The sequence below is a fragment of the Anguilla rostrata genome, chromosome 9 (assembly GCF_018555375.3).
Source record: "Anguilla rostrata isolate EN2019 chromosome 9, ASM1855537v3, whole genome shotgun sequence".
Classification (NCBI taxonomy): Eukaryota; Metazoa; Chordata; class Actinopteri; order Anguilliformes; family Anguillidae; genus Anguilla; species Anguilla rostrata.
Genome location: NC_057941.1, coordinates 39379550 through 39405878, shown reverse-complemented (window position 1 = coordinate 39405878; position 26329 = coordinate 39379550). Strand labels below are relative to the sequence as shown.

General features: G+C 40.8%; 1 protein-coding gene across 2 annotated transcripts in view; it reads right to left on the bottom strand.

Annotated features, from left to right (window-relative positions):
* The window catches only part of LOC135263748 (contactin-5-like), a 382506-nt gene extending 356436 nt beyond the window's left edge, over window positions 1-26070 (bottom strand). The window contains exon 1 of one of the 2 annotated variants that reach the window (XM_064352101.1): window positions 25516-26070. The gene's annotated coding sequence lies outside the window, so the exon portion shown is untranslated. The remainder of the gene's footprint in view (window positions 1-25515) is intronic. The other variant, XM_064352104.1, reaches the window with a different exon arrangement.
* Window positions 26071-26329: the final 259 nt, after the last annotated feature.

Below are 26329 nucleotides of genomic sequence, written 5' to 3'. Positions count from 1 at the left end.
TGTTACAAATTTTACAAGTAAAAAATGACTAGCAAGTGAAGTGGCACAGGAAAATGCATTCAATTCCCCACCCCCGGTTTAACCCTTTACCGTCGCACTTACTTTAAGCACCGCTAACCAAATATGCAAATTATGTTACTGGAACAGCCCAATGTGAAACACTCCAAAAAAAAAAGCAGGAGAAATCTATCTCATCTCACAGATCTCAGCATGCATGTCGCAGCTTTCATAAAACAAGCGCCAGAACCCTAACTCATATGCTGATAATAGACTACTTGTAAAAACAAAAAAATATAGAAATCTACAGATCATTCACTTACCCACCATAATTGTCTTACGTTTGTTTTTCAACAGATAATATAATTACATAAATCAAGTCATAGCATATGCCTGAGAAATACTTCTTTTGCTTTAAATTTAAATTTAAAAAGAAAAAAACTCAGTCAGTCAGTTATTAGACAGAAAAATCCTACAGCCCAGATGTTGCTGGTTCAAGCCGGTTTTTATCATTAGCTGAAAATAACCACACCAGCAGGACGCAATTGGCTTCATGCATCCAGAGCTCTCACGTTAACTCATAAATCAATCAATTTATTTTTGTGCAGAACCATTTATAAACACGTTGTCACACAGTACTTCATGCTGAAGCTTTTCCAGAGAGAACCACAAACCAGAAAAAAAGGTTTGTTCCTTCCCACAATGCACCAGGCCTCAGCCAGCTGTAGTCAGTGACTGAAATGTCTGTCTTCAGATTGAAACTAGGCAATTTTTTTGGGGGGGAGTCAGGGTGGGCCATAGCCACAGTCATTTATCTTGGCTGGACCACCACACCCAATTGTGAATGTTCACCTTGGAAGTTCTGGTCCACCTATAACTCAACTATGTGAATATTTCTAGCCATGCAGCTGGAGCTACTTCTCCGGTAGTATTGTATGGCATGTGGTGTGGAACCAATGACTTGCTCAGGAGCGGAGAAATCAGAGCAGCGTATACACTTCAGCTGCAGGCCCTTTGCAGGGGTGTGGGTGGCACACAGTTCTCTAGAGACACAGCAGTTGATCAAATTTAGAATAAAAAACTGAAATCGATTTGTAATAAGGTTTAAACCATGAGCACACATTTGCAACACCTTTCTGTGTCTATCCAGCCCCTGCCTACTAAGGGAGTGTTTCAGAAAGCAGGGTTTTAACCCCATAATGTACACTACTATGTACTTCTCTAATGCAGTGCCTGGGCAGCTCATGTTGGAGGATTTCAGACAGCAAGTTGTTGTATGCTTCCTGAAGGACATCTGAGCCATATCTGGTTCAAAGACAAACCTCTACTACTACTTATGTCTAATACTACATATTTGACAGACATCTTTAACTTGTCTGTAAAATATGAAACCAGTCCTGGCAGATCCCTTACTAATCCTGCCAAAAATGTACATGAATCATATGAAGAATTTTGTTGTGAATATTGTGAATGTCAATTTACTTTTAAGTGATCAGTAATCAGCAGAAACTTTATTTGTGGCTAAAGAGTTTTCCAGACCTGATCCAAAGAAACAGAGGCCTACAGCTGAACATGCCCACTGAACATTGCTCAGAAATAATGCTTCATCCATCTTTTTCATCCCACACAAATCTATAAATCGCTAAAACTGAATGTTTAACATTTCGCCATGTAAAATCTTTCACTTACTTGACATATATTATTTTGAGTGCAACTCCCAGATCCCACCAACTGTGCATGTGGGTTGTGAGTGCTTAAGAAAGTCATTAAAAAGAGCAATACATTTTTTTTAAACCTAGTAGGAGTACAAAATTCTAATTCATTTAAAAGCTTTTATCTTCCTCTTGCAATGTGTGATGAAGTGCTAGTTTTAAGCTATCAAATTTATCCTGTCCTTTGTGACATTGCACTGTTGAACAGGGACACAATTTAATCTGGAGTATGCAATGAATATTTCTTTTTCCACCCCACACACTATCTTCCGGTGCAAAGTCAAATTAGGGAAATGCCTGCCTGTAGCAATGTGTGGATCACATGCATAAAAAAACCCTGTAATAAATTAAGTGGCAGGGATGCAGTGAAGCGGAATTCATCTCTGGGCATCAAGATTGATGTCAAATACCCAGGCGCAGTATGACAGTGTGCTGAAATCCCAGGCCTCTGTGCCACTTCCCTCAACCTGGGGGCACTGACCTGTTCTCATGCATGCACATTTTTACCCATCTAAAGACCAATTAAAACTACTTTGGGCCAGTTTCTGGGACCATATGGTTTATCTGTAATGTAATTTGGTGGGGTCCTCTGTGAATTATTGGATGATCTTATTTGCAATGTTTGTTCAAAGGAACTTCTGTTTCAACTGGTGTCAGCTGCTCTCCCTCTCGGAAGAAATCTTTGCTAAGAATATGCTGGCCCATATTTTGAGGCTGTTTACTTACATCACATTGATAAGGCATACATTATTAGCTTATTTCAGTGGAAGAGCATTGAATTTCCCTATGGATTTCTGCACTGCACGTTTCATTAGCAAGATACCTAAGGCACAACACTGAATGCACAGGCTCTGTTTTAATCACAATGTAAATATTTGTAGGAGAAAAAACAACATAATCACTGCTGATATTCCTGATCATGGTATTACATTAGCACTGATCATATTATTTTTCCCCACCCAAAACTCTAGTCAGTGTAATTGGAAATAAACCCAGTATGCATGCATAAAGTGTGTCCGTATTGTGATTTTCGATTAATTATCATATGCAATCATTTTTGGGTTAATAAAGCCACATGATGAATATAATTTTCAAATGTAAAAATGATGTCAATTCTAAACACAAGAGCTTAAAGTCTGACATGGCTTGTGTCATCTGTAATAAATTCACTTCTGACTGGCAACACACTAAACGGATGCTCCTCTGATTGTTAAAATGTAAATTGCAGTGTTGACAATGCATATTTGTCATGTAGTGGGCAGTATAAGAATTTAGTTTTTTTTCAGGATTTCATTCAATATACCTTCAATGTATGGGCTTAATGCCATAGTGGTTATTTTCTTTGGGTCTTTATTGATTAACAGTATAAAATGATTGTTTAGATTGCCCAGGATTGGGGGAAAAAGTATGATTTTTATTGAGTCCAGGTGTCCTGTGTTGCAAAGCTAACAAGTTATATCCGGAAAATCAACACTTTTATATAAACAGGGTAAAACCCAACACCACATTTTACATCATTGCATTGAGCAACTCTGAGATGTGTCAGGATGTTGAAACGTACAGTAACGGCATAAGGTTCTTACCCTTGATTCACTGGGATTACTTCAAATCCTTAATCCCCAATTTGTCACAAAGAAGATTTCAGCTTATCAGGGGACTCTCGGTTCTTCTCCATGAGGGGCCTAGAGCCTATCTGCATTGGGCAAGTAGCATGTAAAGCAGCACGGCTTGTCTCAAAGGAATCATGTCTGAGAAACCCAAACACAATATGTTTCTGAGTCAATTTTCAAAAAAATGCAACATTTCTGATTTATGCATAACAATTTTTTCATTACCTTCTGTGACTGCAGACTAAGAGTGCTGTGTGGGAGAATCTTTTAAATTTGTACCTCAATCATAAGAACGTCTTGCCAACTTTATGTAGAATCAAAAAAGATCTTAGATTCTCCACAAAAAGCCATACATAAATTAAACTCAGCAGATTACAGTTGAAACAAAAAAACATTCGCTCTAGAACATTGTGAATCTGCACAAAATGTGACTCTCAAAAATGTTTATATTTCAGTGTAACAATTCCAGGCTGTCACCAAAATAATTGTACTCTGTGAAACATTTATGCCTACATCCTGAAGAGTATTTTTGATCTGTCCGACAGAATCTCCATCTGAAGCTCTATAAAATGTAATCATTTTTAGGGCAAGGCCACTTTGGTCTTGGTAAAGTCAAAATTTCATAGGAGACACAGGTCAAATCAGAAGGTTGTAAGGCCAAAATCAAATTCTGCATGAGGACATCAAGCTCAAAAATCACACAGTAAAAAGTACTTATCCCATTAATACATTCAAAGGTCACAAGTAAAATATTAGATTAATAGATAGCTCCAAGGCTAGATTAGATCTAATATAAAATATTAGACTTCTACCTGAAAATTACAAATGTGATGCCATAAATGCTTAACTATGTGCTGTGGCCTGTCTAGAGATCATTATGCAGAGCTTCCCATATCTGATCACCAGTAATGCTAATTAACTCCATGGCACATTCTCCTTCAATAAAACAGAAGCTTTTGCTTTATTTCATGGCTTTGTTCAAAAAATTTAATTGACCTTAATATGAGCATTTATACACAGAATCATTGAACATTTTATTTTATGGGATACATCAACAGAGTACCTTAACGTCATTTCAACAGAGTCAATATCTGCACTCTAAAAACACATGATGTTCTCTTGACCTTTCTGATTATCCATTTTTCTTACTATCATTCCTCTCAGAGCATATTCACAATTGTTGAAGAGATTAAATTATGACACACAAGGTCTGCAACGAATGCAGCAGAATTAATACAATTTAAAACAGAAGACCTAACAGGATAATGGCCATTGCAATGCTACAGTGACTTTCTAACTGGAAAGGGCACAACATCCTCAACTTTTTTGATGTGGCACATTCATACAAGATACGTTTCACAAATATACAGTACGCAGTAGACAGTTATAAAAATAATACCACATTTAAAACAAAAATCACTTAAGATTTTTTAATTCAATCAAACGTTTTCAAACAAATTCAATGATATTAAATTACAACTAATTCAAACAGAATGTAAGAACCAGGAATGCTTGTCAAATGATGTGAGCAAGTATAAAATTAAAATAAATATAGAACTTTTTTCTCTTATCCAGCCATATATAATCACTTGATTAAAAACAATCCCCTCTCTAATGCTCCCATGTTTAGAATTACATACATTCGTCAAAGCACATAGTTTCTCTGAGATATATTTTAGTTATACATATATATTTATATAAAGAAAATCTAAAATAGATCTGAGTTGAGAAGCATTTCTTTTTGAGGAATAATGGCTTAAATATTTAACTCCATCAATGCACATTCACATTTACTACAGTGAATCAGCTCCATATTGTGAGGGCCACATAATGTAAACGTGTAACACAAAAAGGTAATTTAATTAAGTTTGGTGCATTAAAATATGTACGCACCATATTATGTTATTTGTGCGTTTTATCCCACTGATATACTCAATTATGTATTGATAATGAGTCCTTTGCGAAGTACCGCAAATTTGTATGCCGGCCCTTTAAGCAAGCAGCAAACAGGTGGTGACGGGCCAGGTGATAGGTTTTTTGAAATTGATTGGGGGCAAGAGGTAGCAACGGAGAATGGAGTAAAGGTGAGTCAGCAGAAAATAATCAAGAATCCTAAGATTTGTTGGCGTTTTTGTTTGGATTGTATTTTTTTCAATCTACAATTATTCAACACAGCTCCAGGACACGAAAACGAGTAACCTGCTGAACCTACGTTTCAAAAGAATTCTCTTCTACCATATCAGGAGGGTGAGCCAAAGCTTTTTGGGTTTTTTCTTTGCTTCTTTGAATGCAATGCATTGCTTAATTATTTGTTTTTGGAGAGGAAATAAGATTTTTGTACTTATGCATTAATTTTGGTTTCGGGACTTATTATTTTTGGCATGTTTTCTGGATGTGTGTTTCCGTGGATACTGGACAAATAAACTAAACTCGGACTTCAACTTTAACTGTTATTCAATGGACAATCAGTTATTATTTAACATTGCCAGTTTAGTAATGATTGTACCTGGGTTTATGTTTTCCTGATCAAATACCATATCATTATTTTGTTGTTGTTGTTTTTTTTTGTTTATTGTTTGGTGGCCTCTGTTGTAATATATAAATTCTGTTCGATTAGATTCCCGTGAATATAGCCTGTTCATTCTGTTTAAATTGGTTTGAATTTGTTATAATATTGCCATAGTCCCATGTTTCTGTCTCATTCTCATCTCCTAGTATACAAATTGTCTCAGATTCCTTTGGGCGCCTATGAGCTGCAAGGAAGAAGCCAATTAACCTTCATCCTGGGGGAATACAACATACAGTAGTACATATTAAGCAGAGGATGAGAGCCTGGCAGATGCAAAGCATCTCATATCATGTTAGCAGTAGTGTAGATGTATTTTCAGTGTTACTGTGCTTAGGATAACCAAAAAACATAACTGTTATTCCACAATTTTTGGAATGCTGGTCTTTAACATAGATGACAGACGGCCTTGATGTGATTTATGTAATATGTTACTCCCATTTCCCTGTTTAATTTTCCCGCTTTGTTTGTACAGTGTACGCACTTCAAAACACTTTTGTATCCTGTCTCTCTTCACTGACTGCTTCTGTTGCATACACAAGTGGCAGAGCAACAACAGTGGTCAGGTCAAAACTGCATTATGTCAATTGTAAATGGAATTATAAATACCACTTGCCTTCATCAATACAAGTTCTTCAAAATCAGAGATTTTTGCAGGCGGAGAGGGAGCGGTTTAGCTGGCGTACAACCACAGCTGTTTGCGATTGTAATTAATTGGTAATTGTTTATACGCTCTGCCTGCAGTGAGACTGGGGCGCTGGAATGAGAGACGTACGCGGGGGTGACATGCCGTTTATTCCCCTTCCTTACCGTGTGTAGTTTGTTTTGTTAGTGTATCCGTGTTTTTGTATCGACTGCACAGTAAAGCCTGTGTGCATCTAAGAACAATGGATTGTGTGGTTTGAGGGGAGAAGGACTGCAGAACGTGTTGCAGTGGTGGCCCGTATGAGGGGAGAGAGGAGGCAAGAAAAAGCTGGAAGGACAAGCAGGAGCAAGGGTGATGGAATCGTCACTGGGCCAAACCCTGAAACATCTAGCGGCTTTGCAGGAGAGACAGACCGCCGCCCTCTTTGAGCTGGCTCAGGGGCAGGCGGAGGATCAGGCTCTCCTGCAGAGTATGTTGTAGCTGAACCTGGCAGGACAGTTGCCGCCGACTACCCCAACTGGCAGGTATGCCGGATTACAGATGCCCCGAATGGCAGACTCCGAGAACGTAGAGGCATACCTGGCCACATTTGAGGGTACAGTGGCTGCCTGTGGGTAGACAACAGAGGAGTGGGCTGTGCATTTGCTTCCCCTTAATGCCGGGGAAGCTCAACGAGCTACGCGCAGCCTGCCAGCATCCACGAGAACCAACTACGAGGACCTGAAGCGGGCGATTATAGATTATAGTGTGTCTAGCGGGAAAAACTACCTCTTTCCCCAAAACCCTATCTCCCCACAACCCCTTCTATTTTCCCCCACAGCCCCCGGTCTCAGTAGTTGCAGCGTTGGACACCCAGAGGCCTCCTCAGATGCCTAGGCAGGAGTGCTGGCATTCTGAGCGGCCCGATCATTTCCGCAGGGACTGTCCCTTGATGGAAATGAGGCAAGTAGTGCGGGTCACTGACTCGCCAGCCCCCTCCCCTGGTCAGGAGGGAATGTACCAGATACCGGTAAGGCTTCAAGGGGGTACATGCCAGGCTTTGTTGGATTCAGGGTGTAAACAAACCATGATTCACCAGAGCTTGGTTCAGGCTGAGGCATTGTTGGAAGCATCATGGGTGTCAATAAGGTGTGTGCATAGGGATATTCACAATTACCCAGTGATGCCAGTGGACATTTGACACAGGGGAAAATAGCATAGATTAAAGGCTGAGGTTAGCTCCCACCTGTCGCATCCCCTTTTATTGGGTACTGATTAGCCGGGGTTTAATAATGTAATGAAAGGTTACATGGGGAAGTGATCACGACTGATAGGAATATGTGAGCTATGTGATATGCTGCTGGGAGAGGTTCGTGAAAGCTTTTCCGACTTCCGGCATACAGCTCCAGGAGGACTTTCTGCTTGAGCAGTCTCGGGATGATACTTTACGCTTTGCCTTTGACTAAACCCTGACACCGCACAAGTTCACCCTTATTTTATTAAAGATAGACTATACCGAGTGAGTCATGACACTCAAACTGGAGAGGAAGTCACCCAATTGTTGGTACTGAAAAGCCTTCGGAAAATGCTTTTCTAGGTAGCTCACCATAATCAGATAGCTGGTCACCTGGGTGTCGATAAAACACTGAGGCCACTGAAAGTGCTTGTGCATAATTATGAAGGTCTTGAACGGGGAGCTCATGAGCATAGACATGCCGGGCATCTTTGTGTTAGTTTAGTGGCACGACATGTACGAAGCATGCTGGTAGAGCGATAGATGTTGCCAATATGTTCAGATAATCCTGATGGGATCCGAAGGATCTAACTCAAGGCACTTTGTTATGTCACTATAACTTACAATACGGGATAATCAATAGACATCAGTCTACCATCCCCAAGTGGATGGTTTGGTAGAAAGATATAATAAAACCTTAAAAACAATGATTCATAAGTTTGTGCACAAAGATGTCATGGTTTCAGGGTGCAGTGGCTGGGCGTGGCCACCAGGGGAGCACCCTGAGTCCTAATTGGGCTCACCTGTTCGCCGCCTATTTAACCGGTAACATGACGGGGTTCGTTGTGTCTGTGTCACTATCAGAAAGACCAGAGCCAGATAATAGGACAGTGGGACAAGTGCTCTGTGTGAGCTATATTTGTTAGGTTGCTTGTCCGGTTACATTCAATGTTGGTGTTAAGCGCAGTTAGCGCTTTAGTAAAAACAAGAAAAAGTTCTTTATTATTTTGCAGCTCTGCGAGCTGGGGTATTTGGGACGTTGTCCTGGTTTTGTATTTCTTTTGGGTTTTTCTGAGTTGCACTCAGTTTATTTATTTTAGCTGAGTGTTTGTCACTCAGCTGTATTCTCGTTTTACCCTAAGTCTAAGGGTTTCCCGTTGGAACTTCCGGGACCTTTATTATTTAAGTAGCCTACTATTGTTTGGGTTCTTGGTTTAGCGTTGTCGTAGATCAACTTCGCTATTATTATTTTCTTTGTCTTTTTTTCCTTCCCTATGTTTAGTCCCTCGGGATTTAAGGGCTACTTGTAGTAGCTTGGTGTTATTCTTGTCAGTGTGCGTTTGAACCTCCGAACACTACCCAATCCCTTCACAGTACACAGACGCCTCATGGAGGATTCAGAAACAGGCAGGGTAACCGAAGGGGAGCCTACCCCTTTAGAAAGAGCAATGTTGGCTCATCAGGCTACTTTGGATAGCCAGGGGCAGGGGTTACGAGAGCTACATGCTCAACAAGTCCTTACTGCTAATTAGCAGGCGGTGATTGTCCGGCGGCAAGACGTAATGCTGGAACATATGGCTAACCAGCAGGGGGTTCTCTTGGGACTAGCTGAAAGCCTCCGGAGGCTAACTGTCGAGGGTCACTCTCCTCCGGTCCCGGCACCTCGAAACCCACCGGTGGAGACAGTTTCCCAACCAGGGCAGTTTCTGGCCAGAGAGCCGAAATTGCAGCTTCCACTCCGGTATAATGGTGATGCAGGAAAATACCAAGAGTTTCTTTCCCAGTGTTTTTTTTTTTTTTAAGGCTCAGTCATCTCGGTTTTCCACCAAGGATTCAAGGGTGGCATTTATTTTGTCCTTGCTAACCGGCAACATGTTAGCTTAGGCGGACCCATTAATCCGGGCTAGTTCGCCAGTCATGAACAGCTCGCAGGGTTTAATGGATGAAATGGCTCAGGTTTTCGACCATGACATCACGGGTAGAGAGGCTGCTACACGTCTTACAAGAATCAGACAGGGGTCCCAGAGTGTAGCGGAGTTCTCTGTAGGCTTCCGGGCATTAGCCGGGGAGACAGGGTGGCTGGACGAACCTCTCATGACCCTTTTTTCCAATGCACTGTCTGACCCAGTGAGAGATGCCCTAGCCACTCTGGAGCCACCGACTAGTTTGAAGTCGCTAATATCGGCGGCCATCCGAGTTGATAACCGGGTTCGCAAACGGGAGAGGGAGAAAGCAGAGAGAAAAAATATTCCGGGAGTTTCTGACCGTTTTCGGGCAACAGAGGTTACCGAACAAGTTCCGGTTCAAGGGGTACAGTGGCAGGAAGAACCTATGGAGTTAGGTTCTTCCACGGTAAAGCGGAAGTGGCAGAGAGATAAGCCACAGGGGCCGAGACAGAGGATAATGCAATGCTACCGCTGCAATAAGCTGGGGCACATTGCTAAGTTTTGTAGCTGGTCAGAAAAAGATCAGTCTCACTAATGGGTCGGGAGCCATTAGTGAGACATATCGCTGGGGCAGTCTCCCAAACTTTTATTCCAATCCAATTGACTGAGAGGAAGTTGTGTGTTCAGGCTAATGCCTTTTTAGACTCTGGAGTGGTGGAGAATTTAATTGATGCCCAGTGGGCTAGAAAGAATAAAATACCCACCTATGCATTGCACCACTAACAACAATTTACCGCTTTAGACGGTCACCCGTTAGGAACGGGTGTGATTAAACGAGCTACTGAAGGGCTTAAAATGCATATTCCATTTCGAGGACACAGAGAACTGATACAGTTTTTGTTGGTCGAATCTCCCACTTATCCTCTGGTATTGGGTTGGTTAAGCACAAACCACATATTCTTTGGGGCAGCAAAACCAATCCCATTGTTCAGTGGGGTAGCCATTGTGATACTCACTGTGGGCAGGGGCGTGTTCGCTACGCCGGTGCACATTACGAAACTGACATTTTGTCGGAAGGAGAGGAGGAAGAGGCATAGCACTATCGTTCGTTAGGGGGAACACCGTCTGACCCGTCAGATGGTGAGAGTCTGGCTTGGGACTCAGAGGGTGATTGGCGCCCTCCTGTGGACGATTTGGGGGATTATTTTGACTCCAATTCTGAACAGGGCTCTACTCTTTTCGATGAAAGAGAGGAGGGTCCTTGTTTAGGGGCTATTTATTTTCCTCTTCCTCAGGGGGTACGGAAGGAGTATAAGGAGGTCACGGGGGTGTTTAGCAAACAAAGAGCCACCACGCTACCTCCTCATAGGACTTATGACTGTGCTATAGATTTACTTCCCAGTATGGTTCCCCCTAGAGGTTCGCTGAGAGCAGAACTATGAGGGAATATATTCAGGAGGCCCTAAAAAATGGGTTTACTAGACCCTCTACTTCGCCGGCAGGGGCAGGTTTTTTCTCTATAGGAAAGAAAAATGGCAGTCTCAGACCCTGTATAGACTACAGAGGTTTGAATAAAATTACCACCAAAAATCGATACCCATTACCACTCATGAACTCCGCTCTTTGAACGTCTCCAGTCCGCAGCTGTCTTCACTAAACTCGACCTTCGTAATGCATACAATTTGGTGCGCATACGTGAGGGGGACGAGTGGAAGACAGCTTTTAATACTCACTCTGGTCACTATGAATACTTAGTGATGCCGTTTGGTCTCACAAACGCCCCATCTGTCTTCCAGGCGTTTGTGAATGATGTGCTCAGGGAGATGCTGGAGAGATTTTTGTCTACCTAGATGACATTTTAATCTTCTCCAGCAACCTTGCTGAGCACATTAAACATGTCCAACAGGTTCTTATGCGGTTACTGGAGGCTCGGTTGTTTGTGAAGGCGGAGAAATGCGTTTTTCACGCAGAGACTGTGTCATTCTTGTGGTTTATCGTGTCCAAAGGGAGAATCCAAATGGATCCCGCTAAAGTGGTCGCGGTAAAGAATTGGCCGACCCCAAAATCTGTTAAACAGATACAAAGATTTCTAGGATTTGCCAATTTTTATCGCAGATTCATTCGTAATTTTAGTTCTGTGGCAGCACCTCTCACAGCCCTGACTAAGAAGACTGCTCAGGCAAAATTTCGGTGGAATCCCCAGGCTGAGATGGCGTTCGGTGAATTAAAGAAGAGGTTCTGTTCTGAACCTATCCTGGTGATGCCGAACCCATCACTCCCTTTTGTTGTGGAGGTGGATGCGTCCGAGCTAGGGGTTGGGGCCATTCTGTCCCAGCAGACGCTGCAGGACAATAAAATGCACCCGTGTGCATATTTCTCTCGGTCTCTGTCCCCAGCCGAGAGAAATTATGACGTAGGGGACCGAGAGCTGCTGGCAGTTAAGCTGGCTTTGGAGGAGTGGCGTAACTGGTTAGAGGGGGCGGAGCATCCAGTCACAGTATGGACGGACCATAAAGATTTGGAGTACGTCCAGGATGCTAAGAGGCGCAACTCGCGGCAGGCGCATTGGGCTTTGTTCTTCACCCGGTTTAATTTCATTCTGACCTATCGGTTCGAGGAACACTAAGCCTGACGCGCTGTCTAGGGTTTTTTATAAATCCAATGAAGACTGCCCACCAGATCCCATTATCCCACCCACCCAAATCGTAGCTCCGGTTATGTGGAGAATTGAGTCAGTGGTACGGGCGGGTCAGCGATTGGAACCTGATCGGGGAGGAAGACCCCAGGGGTGTCTCTTTGTTCCTATCAGAGTGCGAGCCCAGGTGCTCAAGTGGGGACACACGTCACGACTGACGGGTCATCCAGGCGTCCACAGAACGCATGAGTTACTGTGTAGACGGTTCTGGTGGCCGGGAATGGAGAGATGTGCGGGAGTTTATTGCGGCCTGTCCAGTCTGCGTCCGGAACAAGGGTTCACATCTCTCTCCATCGAGGTTGTTGCGTCCACTACCCATCCCTAGTCGGCCAAGGAGCCACGTGGCTCTAGATTTTATCACAGGGTTACCACCGTCAGACGGGCACACCGCCATTCTCGTGGTAGTGGATCGGTTCTCGGAGGCCGCCCACTTCGTTCCACTACCAAAGTTGCCATCTGCGGCGGAGACTGCTCGTCTGGTAGTGCAGCACAATTTTAGGTTGCATGGTCTACCTATAGACGTGGTGTCGGACCGCGGTCCGCAGTTGCCCGTTTCTGGTGGGCGTTCTGCGCGTTGTTGGGGGCGGCCTTTAGTCTCTCCTCGGGGTTTCACCCAGAGACTAATGGGCAGACCGAACGGACTAATCAAACACTGGAGAACACCCAGTCCCACCTCCTGGAGCAGGTACCTCCCGTGGGCAGAATATGCTTGGCTTAGCGTTGTCAGATATCGGCTTCGCTATTATTATTTTCTTCGTCTTTTTTTTCCTTCCCTATGTTTAGTCCTTCGGGATTTAGGGGCTACTTGTAGTAGCTTGGTGTTATCCTTGTCAGTGTGTGTTTGAACCTCCGAACACTACCCAATCCCTTCACAAAAGATTGTCGTAATTGGGATAAGTGGCTGAACCCTTTATTGTTTGCAGTGCGTGAGGTTCCCCGGGCCTCCATGGGATTTTCTCCCTCTGAATTACTTTTTGGCAGGCGGCTCCACCGTGTGTATGATCTAATTAAGGAAAGCTGGGAGGAAGGTCCAAGCACCAGTAAAAATGAAATTCAGTACGTTCTGGACCTGAGAGCAAAGCTCCACAAACTAGGGCAATTGTCACAGAAGCATTTGCTGCAGGCACAAGAACGACAATGGCGCGCATATAATAAAGGTGTTCAGCTGAGACAGGTTGCACCGGGAGATAAAGTGGTTATATTACTCCCATCTTCTACCTCCAAATTACTTTCCAGGTGGCAAGGGTCCTTTGTGGTCACACGGCAAGTGGGGGATGTTGATAATAACAGGGGTGGGGCAACACAGATATACCACCTCAACCTTCGAAAAGCATAGAGAGAGGCGGCTCTTGTTTCTCTGGTTACCACAGTGAGTGAGAGAGATTAGTTGGGTCCAGAGGTGACAAAACCAGCCAATTCTACCCAGGCCCTTTGTGATGACCATCTCTCACTGTGTTAGACAGCAGATGTGGCCCAGTTGTAGAAGCGCTTTGCAGATGTGTTCTCCCCCTGCCAGGGCGCACAAATCTTATCCACCACCACATGGAGACACCTCCAGGGGTGACGGTGCGTTTTCGGCCCTATAGATTACCTGAACACAAAAAGAAGACTATGCAGGTGGAATTGCAGGCTATGTTAGAGATGAGAGTAATTGAAGAATCAAACAGTGTGTGGAGCAGCCCCACTGTGCTTGTGTCTAAGCATGATGGGTCTGTGCACTTCTGTGTTGATTATCGCAAGGGGAATGATGTCTCACGTTTTGATGCTGATCCCATGCCCAGGGTCGACATACTCCTGGACCGGTTTGGCACTGCTTGTTTTTTCATGATGCTGGATTTAACAAAGGACTACTGGCAGATTCCCTTGTCACCAGAGTCAAAAGAAAAAACTGCCTGACCCCTTTCTGATAGCAAGCTCTATTTGTACAACAGCCCAAGAACCAGTAGATGCAAAACAATCCAATAACATGAATGATTCACCAACATATTTCGATGTAGGCATTATGTTCCTTTCAAAATAAGAAGCCTTCTTCCAACACCAAACCCATCACTGGGGAGTGTGGCGAAAAGTTCAGCATTGGTCACATACATTGAAGCATACTGTATGTTGTGGGCAAATTGTAAGTCCAAGTGGTAGCCCTCTGGGCTATGATACAGCCAAGTCTACTAACCTACCCCATATTTATGGTAGCCCAGGTATATACTGGTATACTTAACATATGCATGTGTATGTCTATACCATCTGTACCACTGTTTAACACTATCTTGTATTTTCTGAGCACTGTACCGTATTAAAAAAAATAATTGCAGACTGGTTTGTTATTTTCAAAAATCTGAAATATGACCAGTTCAAAGAAATTAGCTACTTTGTCAAGAAAATGACATCACAGACTTAGGTCTTACACTCTGCTGCACAAACATACTTTTTATTTTATGAACACTATTTTTATTAAGCAATTTAAAGGAACTTTATTTTTTTCTGCTCTGGCCACTCTGCACTGCTTACATTGCACAATATTGCCCATAGTAAATGAGTAGCAAGAATTTCTTTGCAAGAAATTGCCATTAGCTTAAACTAGCATACATGGCAAAGCAGCCTGTTCAGCTGTTTGTTATCACAAGAGCAATTCCATCAGCCATTGGCAAGGTAAGCTAGATAAGTTAAATAGTATTTTTTAAAATTGTAAACCCTTTAATTAGTGCTTCATTTGAGCAAATGAAAGAATCGTGTTTAAACACGATTAATACAATTTTACAAGGTCACTGCAGTGTCACACAAATAATCCTGCCCCCCACTTCCACCTTCCAAAACATGGGAATAAACTGAGTGTAATTTAGGCTAGCAAACATGGCATTAGACCTTGTGATTTGAAGGTGTGCATAGTGCTCAATAGAATTATATGGTTCTGGCCTGGAGCAAGGTGTTTTACCTGAAATTTCGTCCAGTGAACTAGAAGTAGGATTATAGAGATCGTGCAATAGTAAGTATTAAAAAAGTCACCCTGAAAAAGGGTAGCAGCAAAGCAATGAATTATTTAATGACATGCAATATTAATACACAGTCCCTTTTTGAGTAATTTCTCCTCTGGAAAAAAGGGATAATCAAAAACTTTGTATTACACTGAGCCCCAAAATGTCTCCAGAAGCATCAATGAACCAAGCCCTTCTGTTTCAACAACTTTATGGCTTGTGGGTTTCAAGGGCACCAAGAGCTGTTCACAAAATAATTATCATTTGTTTCACTTCCACACAAACCAAATTGACATGAATATGTGTACTTTTGCTCTTCAGCACCATGTTGCAGGAATCAAATCTATCCCTCAAGAGCATTTCTGTTTAGTTTACTAGTGAGTGCAGTTAAGGTCAGTCTGATTTGCAGAACAGCACATATCCCCTGAAGCACTTGAAGTTACCAACAGGCTCACACTTATTCATTAAGCTCCAAGTGAAATTTTAACAGAATTAGCAGCATAACTTTTGATACCTAGCGTATTACCATGCACCAGTGGTCACCAACCCTGTTCCTGGAGATCTACCATCCTGTAGGTTTTCACTCTAGCTCCAACAAAGCACACCTCATTCAACAGCTAAAGATCTTGTTCAGCTGCTAATAAGTAAATTAAGGTTGAAATTAAATTCTACAGGATGGCATATCTCCAGGAACAGGGTTGGTTACCACTACCATCCACAGTAAAATGTCCAATTGGGACTCATATGTACTCTGTAAGTGGTGATTTAACACTGAACATTTTACTGTGTACCTTGAAGATAGCTGAAATTTTCAGTTTTCTGAAAACAGGTGAAATAAATACGGTACACTTACAAAATAGTTGGTGTTTGAAGTGCCTGAGTTTTAGCTAAACCAAGAATCTCCATTATGGACAGCTTCTGTGTGTGTGCGTGTGTGTGTGTGCATGTGTATGCATGCATGTTTTCATGCATGCATGTGGACTCATTAGCCAATCAGTTAGCAACGTTAATCACCTAAGTGGTGAAACACACTGAAAACCAGCAGACACAGCCCTCCAGGACTGGAGTTTGGGATCCCTAAACTAATTATGAAAACAAAAACATGAGTAGTTCTTCCACACTTAAAACCAGCAGCCTGCACAATAACTGTTAACACTTGTCAACACTGAGCAGATGCAGAAGAAATGATCATTGTTAGTTACGGTATCATCATTCTGTGATTTAGCCACTTAGTTTGTATTCTATCCATGTACTCACAATGACCTAATTAGTAGAGCCCGACCAATGCCAGATTTTTGGGTCCGATGCCATTCCCGATTTTGGACAGTCCTAGCCCACCGATTACCGATGTTTTGACCGATATTCTGTCAAAAAGTGCAATAATTTCAAATCAATTTGAAAAACTTATATTTTATTAAAGTTTCTATATTTAAGAACATTTCAACTTATAAGCAAACAAATAAAAATAAACACACAAAGAACTTTTTAGATAAAATGTAAAAGATGATATTAAATATATATTAACACCATCTTTAAGTGTGTGAAGTCAAAATAACTCCACACCTTGCTTTTACTCCTTTCTTTTCCAGCCATCTATAAAAAATTAATTTAAAAAAATCAGTTTTCCAGTTTCAAACATGTATTTTTATTAATATTATTATTATTGTTGCTGTTGTTATTAATGTGTTATTATTATTTCTTAATATAATTCATTTACTGAGAATAGATACTTTTTTATTTTATTCCTACATGATCTCAAAGAGTAAGACTTTATCTAGCGAGTTTCCCTGTCCATAAGAATTCGAAAATAACTACAATTCGCTCTGACGCGTGACTAGATGACACACTCGCTCGCAATAAGCCATTAGCTATTGACACAGCCTCATTATTTCTTATTATATATTATATACAAGTTAAATGAATTATATTTTCTTATTTTATTTCTACTACATGATCTCAAAGAGTAAGACATTATCTAGCGGAACTAATGAGTGAATCAAGTGTAACGTTAGATGAAATTTAATTTACTGGATGAAATACGTGAAAAAAACTACAATGCGCTTTCGGGCAGGTTACCCGCGCTAACTGTTGGTTGATTCACTTCTCCAACAGCAATCCTTCTCTCATGTTATCACGACAAAGCTAGATAACATGGCTTAAAATGATCCACGTTAGAAGTGTTTTATCTGCATTTTTACTGTCTGGTTAGCTTGCTACGATACTGCGTGACTAGATGACACACTCGCTTGCAATAACACGTTGGCTATTGACAGAGCATCATATAGTAGCTAATATCATTATCTCAGATAAAAGAAACAAATGTGTAATGCATTCAATCACCATTTTATTTTGGCTGGTTATTTATTTGAGAATACAGCGATGTCCTCTGGAAATGTAGATCCTACGCTGCTTATGTGCTCACTGCCACTTCATAAAGGCTTGCTAGCCAGCTAGCTTGGTAATGAGGATTGAACCAAATATTAGCTAGCTCGCTCGCTTGATAATGAGGATTGATAAACATAGTGGTTGTATAAACGCATGTAATTAAAAACTTTCACTAAATATACATACCTTTATTGCGCCAATCGAATCTGTGCAGACAAGTCTTGCAGTTGAGAATACTGGATGAGGCACGAGTGACAAACGTCTTAATACAGAAGTAGCGTGTCAGCTGCTGCAGTTCATACTTGTATTAGAGCCCCCTCTATTGGATAATTCTAGTAAATAGCAATTACAACATTCGAACAGACAAGTACAGATAAATAATCAATGTTTTTTTTATTATTTTTTATTATAGTTATTTAAAAATTGGGAAACATCGGCTGCATAACTGCCGATCCCGATGTCGTCAAAAAAGTCAAATAATGGCCGATATATCTCTACTACTTAGTTCTAGTAAGTACAATCTTTCAGTCTCACAAGGTGATCATAAATCAATCCATATTTAAATTTGTTCAGATATTCACTCTGTTATTCATCTCATTTAAATTTGGCAGAAGGTTTTTCTGTCTTCTGAATTAGTCTTTTTTTATATCTTGGAATAACAGTGATGCAGCCAGTGCTCTTGTGTTTAAGTACTATTGTATTACAAGCATTATTACAGCAACAGTGAATAATGAATTAGGCCACCATCTAGGGGTGAAGCTAAATGTGACGAGAGTACTTAACAGAGCCCATGTTGGCATGTGGCTCACCTCTCTGTGGTCTACAAGAAACACAAATGACAACTTTTTTAAAGCCATCATAGGCATGACATTTACTAAATGTTCGAGTAAAAAAAAAGAGAATACTGTGCCGTGAAAAATGATATGCCCCCATCTGATTTCCTCTATGACTACACATGTGTCACACTGCGTGGTTTCAGATCTTTAGAGACAATGCAATATTAGACAAATGGGAATACACCAAACCACAGTGAGAGCCATTAATTCCAAATCTCCAAACAGTGATTAATCTTACCACGAGTACCCAGCCTGCCAAAATGTATCCAAGGGTGAAATGATTGGAAGTCACAAAAAATACCAGAAGAACATCCAAGGAACTGCAGGCCTCTCTTGCCTCAGCTAAAGTCAGTGTCCATGACTCCACAATAAGAAAGAGACTGGGGAAAAATGTGATTCATAGGAAAGTAGCAAGGTGGAAACTGCTGCTAACCAAGAGAAACATCAATGCTTCTCTCACATTTGCAAAAAACAGCACCTTTATGATCCCCCAACCTTTTGAGTTAATGTTCTATAGACAGATAAGTCAAATGTGCAACTTTTTGGATGACATAAGTCCCATTATATCCAGCATAAAACAAATGAAGCATTTCACAGAAGAAACATCCTACCAACAGTCAAACATGGTGGTGGTAGTGCGATGGTGTGGGGATGCTTTCAGCCTTGGAACCCTGAGGACTTTCCATTACTGAAAGAACCATGAAGTCTTAAGAAGAATTTCCAATCATCTGTCCATGAGCAGTGTCAGGGTTCTGTGTCTTCCCCCTGTGTTGTTTCTCTGTTGGGCCGCCAGATGGCGGCACCTCGGTTTTGTGTTCTGTTAATTGTTTTATTGGTTCTCGTTATCCAATTATTAGTTGCGTTTTGTCTCGTGTTCCCCTCCCTCTCTGTGGCTTGATTGCTCATTGTGCCCTCCTGTGTCTCGTCTGCGTCGCTCCTATTTAAGTCTCCCTCTCCCTCACTCAGGCGCTGGATCCTTTTGTTTCTGTACCAGTTTGTGGTTTGTTTCCGGTTTGCTACCTGCCTGCCTTGCCTGTTTGTTTCTGTACGTGTTTTGCCTACCTGTTGCCTGTTGCTTGTTGCCCGCTCTGTTCTCTCTGTTTTTGGATTTTTGGATTTTTTGTTTTCCCGCAATTTTTTGGTTTTTCCCTTTGTTTGTTATTGGCGCCCTGCGAGGCTTTCTGTTCCCTTTGTTCCCCGTGCTTTGTATTAAAGTCTTTTGTTTTCCCCATTTTTGGACTTTGGGTTTTTACTCTGCTTTTGGGTCCACTCCCGCACCCCCCGCCTGACAAGCAGAAGCTGAAGCGTAATGGGGTTATGAAGCAAGACAATGATCCAAAACACAGAAGCCCACATCTGAATGGCAAAAAAGAACCAAAATGAAAGTTTTGGGGTAGCCTAATAGAGATAGCAGCACCTGAAACATACAGTTCATGCTCGAAAGCCTACCAATTTGCGTGATTTTAAGCAGTTCTGCAAAGAAGAGTGGGCTAAAATTCCTCCACAGCAATGTGAAAACCTGATATCAAATTATAGGAAGTGTTTGCTGCAATTATTGCTGCTAAAGGTGGTGCAACTAGTTATTAAGTTCAAGGAGGAAATTTCTGTTCACATGGGTGATATGGGTATTTGATTACTTTTTTCACTGAATAAATGAAATAATTCAAAAATGTGTTTTGTGATTACTCATGTTCCCTTTGTCTAATATCCCATTTTGTCTAAAGATCTGAAACCAGTCATTGTGACAAATATGCAGAGGAAATCAGGAAGGGGGAACATACTTTTTCATGGCACTGTATTTCCATTATATAGATGAAACAAGATTTTGTGTATTGTAAGTGCAGTCTATGTGAAATATCTAAACCCAGTGTATTTTGCTGGATTAACAAAATGCTCACAAAGTAGCTGGCTCTTGTAAGAATTTTACAGTGTAATATTCAACTTCAGCAGTTGTCAGAATACTTCTGTGAGGCTTAAAATTTGAGTCACTCACACAATGCTCCCAGAAGAACAAATAGAAACTGAAAAAAGAACCAGGTCTTCAAACTTCCCTGCTCATGAAAATATACAAATTGCACTTAATAAATGCTCCTTGTGAATTCTTTAGAATGATATCATGTATGAATGAACCGTAATTAGGCCAAAAAAGGCATAACAATTTTGTCATCATAATCAGTCATGTGGAGGGGGCGGTTGGTAGAAACTGGCTTCAGTTGCCCTTCATTCATGGGGTTTAGCAGACAGAGGGTCTGACCCAATTGTATGGTGCCAGAGATGTTGCTAAGTAACAGCTGTACCAGGTCAGAGACAGGAGCCAAAGCTTACCACACTGTGCAAGCAATGATGGGAAGAGATACCATGCTGCCAACAAGCCAGATGGGCTTTATAATACACCCCAAAAAAGGAAGGACCTGTTACCTGCGAGGCATAAGACTTCCTCTCTTTTCACAAGTGACTAATAGACCTGCTTGCTATTGACAGATGAGGAAATTGCATTCTTTGAGGGCTGACATATCTCAGCCGTGCTTCATCCCACTGCAAGAAGTGCCGATCAAGTGCAACTGGAGGATCTGAGAGGCGTTAAAATGTTGGCTTTCAACAGTACTGTCACTTTTAAAAATCTGTATTACCACAGGTGCAATTGAGTTTGAGTTACACACATTTATTGTAGATATTATTTTGTCCTCCTTAAGATGACAAATCTCTCTAAAATGATACAATAAGTATGGTAGTGGGAATTCCTCTGAATGGAAGGTTAAGTCCATAAATGGTTTAGGGGTGTAAGCCTCTGAATATATGGACTTCTCTTTCTATCAACATCAAAGCAAACGCTTCCCTGTTTTACCCAGCTCTCAAGTGCATATTTAGGGAGGGAGGGTGCAGAGAAGGGCTATCCGTTGAAGATTTAATTCTACACGTTTGCTGTAATTGTTTGGAATCATTTTCATTCCTTATTTTTGTTTTTATTTAACCGATTCTGTAGCACCTCCTTTTTTAACACAAGCCTGAAAAGTGATACACCCAAAATAAAATGGTTACTGTTCTACCACTGGGGGCGGCACGGTGGTGCAGTGGGTAGCACTGTTGCCTCACAGCAAGAAGGTTGTGGATTAGAATCTTGGCTTGAGGCTTTTCTGTGTGGAGTTTGCATGTTCTCCCTGTGTTCGCATGGGTTTCCTCCCACAGTCCAAAGACATGCAGGTAGGCTAATTGGAGACTTCACAGTGCCCATAGGTATGAGTGTGTGATTGAATGTTGAATGGTATGTGTGCCCTGTGGCAGATTGCCAGCCTGCCCAGGGTGTATTCCTGCCTCTTGCCTAATACACACTGGGATAGGCTCCAGCAACCCTGCTCAGGATAAGCGGGTATAGATAATGGATGGATGTTCTACAACCCTTTTGATTATAGCTTCTTCTTTTTTTTTCCAAGAGACAACATTTATCTAAATATTACTGAAACAAAGTAACAGAAGCTCAAACAGTGAAGTTTTTTTTGCTCACCTAAAAGATTTTTTTTTTTTTTTTTGAGTGGATACAGACGCTTGTGGCAGTGCCAGAAGGGTTCAGAAACACAATGGAGTTTTTCTAATTTGATGACAATACCAACAAATATGAGCATTCTGCATAGTTTTTCATAAGCTATGTCTGGGCAGGTTTCCAAAAAGGCCATTTGGAGATGCCAAAAGGACACTTGGTAATCAAATAATATTTATTGGGCTTTAGAGGTGTAAAATACTATATACTGTATACCATATTCTCATGGAAGAAGTGTGCTGAAATTAGCTCACTTTCACCCTGACTGTCACCCTCCCCATCCCTGTCCCTCTCCACCTGCCTCTCCTTGCCCTCCCTGTGCCACCTCAGACAGCAGCAGGTCTGGGAGATAGTAGAAAATAACTACATAAGATATCTAGTTTACTAATCCATTGACTGAGGTCCATTGACTTAAGTTTTTGTCAAATACCCCACCACCATCAACATGTCAAACACATCCCATAATTTCATATGCCACATTTATTACTCAAAATCAGGCCTATTACTTATTTATAAGCATACTGAATAATAATAAAAATATTTTGAGAATGTATTTAGCTGCTCACCAATTAATAAACAGTATATAAAGTCCTTCATTGAGCATGCCATCTTCTGTGGAGTCAAAGCTGTTTTTACTGTCCTCCAGAAATATACACTCAGATGAGTGATTTCTTCTAAGGTCTACTGTTTAAATATAGACATGCAAAATAAATATTTGTTGTAAAACAGCAGCCTTTTTAGGGATAAAATCTCTTGAGCTTTTTTTTGCCGGTGTGTAACATTCTCATGTGTGCCTACTGAAACAGTTATGGTTTGTTTATGCAGGAGAAACAATGCATGTCCTTTTCTGCAATCTTAACAAACTATGTGCCATTATAAACATAACTTCAGTGGCTAACATGCTACTGAGTCATCAATATAATACCCTGCAGGCTGTGTACTGGACAGAAGATATACTGTCCATGACGAGTTATTGCTTGCGCATGACGGGTCCCATTGGCTACACTGAGGGACTGCTTGGCCAGTGTTGGTCAGAGAACATTGTAGGTGGGCTCATCTTGTTCTAGCGTGTCTCTACAAACCAGAGATAATAACATTCCTATGTGCACGGTATATTGTATGCAATGACAAAATGAACAACAATAATTCCTCCATGTTAGCACATTTTTGGGACAAAAATCTACTATGGATTTGCTGCGCACCTGCCACAATAAGGATGCTAACTTGATTTGTGCCATCTGTGAATTTCCAAAATGCATAGAAGGTGAGAACCTCCCAAGCTTGTTTTGCTTCCCCCACATGAAATAAGGACCCATCGTCATTAAAACATTGGCATCGTAAAATAGTTGATAGATAGAACCGTGAGTTTCAGCACTTTAAAGCAGTATATCTTGCGACCAAATGAATTGAAAATTTCACCGTAAAAAACAGAATTAGTTTTTTTACAGACAGAATGCAAATAAACCCACTCTGGCCTAAATATGGGCAAATGCAACTTAAAGGGTTTAAGTCACATTTGATTTTTAAAACTTACAAAATTATTATAGAAATATTTGGCCAAAGGAGCAGAAAAATGTTGCCTGACCTTATACAGTATATTTTCAGAACATAAAGGCACTTTGTGGTTTCAGATCTGAGGCAACGTGTCCATTAAACCTCTTTCCTTCACTGAGTGCAAATTCTACAGTAAGGGAAAACAGCCCAAAGACATACAGCTACATCCCCCTGTTCTGAAATGACCCTGAACTACATGAATGTCTTATTTCACATCCGTATCACAATACAAGAAGTGGTCCAATTCATGTATGGTTATTTTAGAAGCGCAGAATTAGTGCCAGCCAGGGCTTGAAACAAACCATTGGTTAATTAACATTCAAGCAATGTTTCATTAACATGCATTATATAACTCACAAGTATCACAAAGGCCATTCCTTTAAAGCAGCCTTATTAAGGTGAACCTGCACTACAGAGTTTGTAACTCCAGCTAAAGCATTAGTCATATCTAAAGAGCATTCAAGCACATGATACTCTTTTCAAAAATTGAAACAAGCTCTAACTCTTGTCCATTTCTAACAATTTGTAGGCAGAAATCAACCAGAAATTAAGTCGGTTAAGAAATTAAGAGACCAGCAGATAACACCAAGAATATAAAATTCCTCCAGCTTTTTAAAAAGTTATGTAAAATAACTGAATTAAAATAATGGCACCACAACTGTATTGCATGATTTTGCACAGTGGTAAAATACACAAATGGTCATTTATGGGGCAAAACCTTACAATGATGACTCAAGTGAACTCAGCATTGACATTCTGTTTACAAAAATGTACACATTTGATCCATAAGAATCACGGTGCTCTGTTCATGCCATCCATGCTTCGCAATAATTATGTCAATCATATACAGCACAATAACAATATGAAATAATATTCTGGAAATGGCTGCATACATTTCAGGTCTCTGTAAGCAGCTTGGGATCACACTTAAATTAAAAAGGGGCTACAGTATATGCCTATCAATAGAGTAAAAAAGTTTGCCTTTTGGTGTTCCAAACCTGTAAGACATGGTGATCCCAGCAGATCTTATTGCTTAAGATATTTTTTCTAAATCATCTGAAATATGGTATGTCTTTCTGTTAACTGGCTGAGGCTGTAATGCTGGAGGTGGCAGCAAGAGTACCTAAATATAATATGTAAAATGTCCTGGGTTAATTTGACTCGAACAGCATAAATCTGAGTTCAAGAGAGATCCTACGTACTCAAAAAAAGTTGATTTAACACAGAACATTTTACTGTGTACCTTTTCTGAAATTATTGTAGTATATTTTACCATTACAATTACAAGCAGCTAAACAGGCTGTGACTGAAATGACATGTGATAAAACCCTGAAACTCGCCAGCAAAATGCTACGTGTTAAAAGGGTTAACTACTCTCTATTTTGTTTATTCTTAAAACACCAACTTAGTGCAACTCAATAGATATAGCTGCATAATAATAATAATAATAATAATATTTATTATTATTATTATTATCGTTATTATTATTATTATTATTATTATTATTATTAATAATAATAATAATACTAATAATAGGCTGTTGTTGTTGTTGTTGTTATTATTATTATTATTATTATTATTATTATTATTATTATTAATGCTGTTGTTGTTGTCGTTATTATTATTATACGAATAACAATGAAGAAACTTGCTTACTTTGAAAGAACTCTACTCTACTACTATAGTAGAACAGTACTAATATTTCTACAGCTGCTCCTCTTACTATTCTTACTATTACTACAAAACTTACAATACAACACAATAGAGATATAAAGCGATATATTTTCAGCGCGCTATTGGAAAAGGCAATCATCCCTTTCAGTTTATAGTGGTGAATGTTTCTTAATCTATGCAATTCACTCTTGCCTATCAACAATCAACCGTCAAAAAAAAACAAGTCCTGTTACTCACTGTATGCGACGGAATGCGATCTTACTTTCCCCTCACACAGCTCCTGTGTCGCGCTGTAAATGCTCGGAAATGATGAAACGATTGCAAGCTCCTCTGCTTCCAAACCTGGTGGGATCACAGAATGGCAGAAGAGCTCGTAACATCCAGGGGAGTCCTCTGTATTTCTAACTGACGAGCCGACGCACGTAGTACATCCTTCGAAATGAAAACCCTGCACTTTTCCGTTGTTTTTCTGCCTTTAAAATAAACAACCTCCCTCGACGATTCCTCTAGCGGATCCCTCTTCTCTTGTTGTCGAATTAAGCTGCAGGGAAACAATAACGACCGCGAGGATACCACAGTTCCTTTCGTGCCTGTTCGCCTCACTTCTGCGGCGCGTGCCCCGCACCCGCGTTGAGCCACTCTGTTTCTCAAGGCTATCTCTCGCGCTGACTCGCTCACCAGGGAGAATTCCCTTGGAGCTCCTCGAGCTAAGAATCGTTGTTAGACTTTTTATTCCTTGAGCGTCTTAATTCGTAGTTTATAGGATTGATGTAGCTTTACTGATTGGAGATTTATTTTACTTCCCATTATGTGTCCCTTGTCTGTATAGACATGTACAGGGTCATACTATATAAATGTACACATCCATGCTGATTTCAGATAGACTTCAGATTAACAGATTAATATATTTTCATAAATTCCATGCAAAACTTTATTATGTTGGTCACATTCATTATTCAGGTATGACACTGTATGTGTCTGCTAACATGATTCTTGACCAGGTATTTATGAAGTCTGGTTGTACATGTTTTAGTGCCCTGATACTCAGCTG